The sequence below is a fragment of the Nicotiana sylvestris genome, chromosome 12, assembly GCF_000393655.2.
Source record: "Nicotiana sylvestris chromosome 12, ASM39365v2, whole genome shotgun sequence".
Taxonomy (NCBI): Eukaryota; Viridiplantae; Streptophyta; class Magnoliopsida; order Solanales; family Solanaceae; genus Nicotiana; species Nicotiana sylvestris.
Window position 1 is genome coordinate 18731452 of NC_091068.1, and position 3519 is coordinate 18734970.

Consider the following 3519-nt stretch of genomic DNA (forward strand, 5'->3'; position numbering starts at 1 on the left):
GAAACCTATCCAACCTCCGCAAAGCCTCCGAAGACATAATTGATCTATCACCGGTCTGTGATGTTGTTCGGCTAAAGAAGCGGCACGTGACTTCGCCATTCATGAAAGGACAAGAGTAGAGGTTTCAATTTAGCAATGTGAGAACAAAATCGCACGACAGAGAAGAATGGGAGTGAAACTTTTCCTAACTCTATAGCCTCTGGGGATAAATACAGACGTCTCTGTACCGATCCCTCAGACTCTACTAAGCTTGTCTGTGAATTGTGAGACCTATGTAACCTAGGGCTCTCATACCAACTTGTCACGGCCCGGATTTTCCACCTTCGGGAGTCGTGATGGCGCCTACTACTGAAAGCTAGGCAAGCCAACCAATTGAACTATCTACCTTATTTCCATTTTTAATCCGATAACGGTTAAGAGCCAACAATTAGATAACAACATAATTGAATAAGCGGAAGACTGCATTATAAAGATTTAATAATACTGATAATACTAATCCATAACAAATCTACCTAAGACTGGTGTCACAACTTCACAGACTGTCTAGGAGTACTACAAATAAAGGTCTGAAAGAAATAAATACAATATTGTCTCTGAAAATACATGAAAGAAACAGGAATAGTAGATAGAAGGAGACGCCAAGGCCTGCGGACGCCTGCAGGACTACCTCGGATCGCCTAATGAACAAGAAACAACAATCTCACAGTGGTCCGAAGTCTACCGCACTGGGATCTGAACACAAAAATGTATAGAAGTGTAGTATCATCACAACCGACCCCATGTGCTGGTAAGTGCCTAGCCTAACCTCGGCGAAGTAGTGACGAGGCTAGGACCAGACTACCAAATAAAGCTGTGCAAGATAGCGTACAAAAATAATAGGAAGCAGATAACAATGATGGCAACAATGATCAACCAGGGATATAAATAGCAGGCGACAAGAATACCATAAATGCTTCTCAACAAATAATAAATACAAGTGCAATCAATTAATCAAGTTCTTCAAATATAAATCTTTCGCCTATAAATCCTTCAAGTAATAATCTCTAAGATAATATGTTTTTCAATAAATATATTTCGAATATATTTCCCTCAAATAAATATCTTTCAGATAAGCATCTTTCAAATATAATTCTTTCGAGTAAAGGTCACCTTGTGACACCTCATTCCATAATCATAAATAATATAGGTCTCAGCCTATTTTCATATTTTCACGGCACCTCGTGCCCATATTTATGTCACAACCGCACGGACAACTCACGTGCCATTAAATAAACCATAATATTTTTCCCGGCACCTTGTGCCCACATATTTCTGTCTCACATTGCACAACAATATTCTCATGTTACTTAGCTCATAGGTTCCATAAACCAATACAATTAAGAATGTTCAAGGAGCCTCCTTCACTAAACATAAAGTAGAGTACAACTTCCAACCCAATTAGGAAATCAATAAGAAAAGATGAAGTTATTTTTAGAAATCATTTGATAAAGAAAATACCATTTTCAATTAAAGTACAATATCGAAGGAATCATTAGCTTTAATACGAGAAATTAATAAATCAAAACATAGTAGAAATTCCCTTTTAAGTAAAGTACAACCTCAAATGGTTTAAGGAAACTTTAGTTGAGAAATCAATTGGGTTAAAAATGTAACAATTCTTGAAATTTGAAGTATGGGACATATTAAAAAAAATAAGGCGAGGTATTGTAAACACTATGGATTCCAACACAAAGGATCACAACAGTAAAGGGATCTAATCAGTTAATACACTTGAATTGTTAATAACAAGTAAACACAGCAAACAGAAAGTGCACGGCATTACCCTTCGTGCTTTAACACTCTCTCACCAAAATAATACACGGCATCACCCTTCGTGCTTTAACACTCTCTTACCAAAACAATACACGGCATCACCCTTCGTGCTTTAACACTCTCTCACCAAAACAATGCACGGCATCACCCTTCGTGCTTTACACTCTTCCTCACCCAAGCAACAAACACAAGGCAAATAGGGTAAGGGAATCTATAACATCGAAATAAAATCAAGTAATAACGGAAAATCTGTAAATAAACGTACATGACAACATAACTCAGTTAGAATTAGGAAAAATCAAGGACAAGTGCACGGCATCACCCTTCATGTTTTTACTCTCGTCCTCACCATAAGAATCAATATAAACTGCACGGCATCACCCTTCATGTTTTACACTCTTCCTCACTATAAAATCACTATAATCGGCACGGAATTGTACATCGTGCGGCACGACATCACCCTTCGTGCTTTACACTCTTCCTTACAAAATCATACACGGCATCATCCTTCGTGCTTTAACACTCTTCCTCACCCAAACAATAATCACAAGAAATAAGGGCAAGAAAATAAATGAAATCACAATAAAATCCCGGTAAGGGAACAATAGTACAACAATCAAATCCCGGCAAGGGAAACAACATCAAAACAATAACATCCCGGCAAGGAAACAACATCAAGACAATAATACTTCCACAAGTCATATTCCTCAATAGAAATTATCATATAGAGCATATACACTACGAAACGGAGTCAGATTAATCAAAGTATAAGACTCACGGGCATGCTTGACACCAACATATAGATACTCGTCACCATGCCTATACGTCATACTCAACAAATAACACATAATAGATAGGACACAGCTCCTAATCCCTCAAGCTAAGGTTAGACCAAATACTTACCTCGCTTTGCAACCAATTCAAAATTCCAACAAGCCTTTGCCTCGCGAATTCGTGCCCGAAATTCTCAAATCTAGTCATAAACAATTCGATTCAGTCAATAAAAATTATAGGAATTAATTCCATATGAAATTCTACATTTTCCATTAAAAATCCGAAATTGCACTAAAATTTCGTCTGTGGGGCCCACGTCTCGGAACCCGACAAAAATTACGGAATATGAAACCTCATCCAACCACGAGTCTAACCATACCAAAATTACCAAATTTTGATAATATTTCGACCCTCAAATCCTCAAATCTATCCGAGAGAGTTTTCAAACTCTTCCAACTAAATTCATAGATTTAATACCAAAACTAGTAATAGATTCGGGTAATCTAACCAAAATTAAGTTAAGAACACTTACTCCGTTGTTTTCTCTGTAGATCTCCCGAAAATCGCCTCTTCCCGAGCTCCAATTTGACAAAAATGTCAGAAATAAACATTCTGTCCAGAATTCGGGGGTTACTGTTCATATGTTTTTACTGTTCACAGGGTACTGTACACGACACTGTTCACGGGGTATTGTATACAGTATTGTTCATGGGGTACTGTACACGGTACTATTCATGGGGTACTGTACACGGTACTATTCACATGCTGTAAAAGAAAAATCAGCAGCCTTTTTATATCCGTTAACCTTCCGAAACCCACCCGAGGCCCTCGGGACCTCAACAAAATACACCAACAAGTCCTAAAACATAATACAGACTTAGTTGAAATCTCAAATCGCATCAAATAATGCTAAAATCGTAAATCACACCCTCA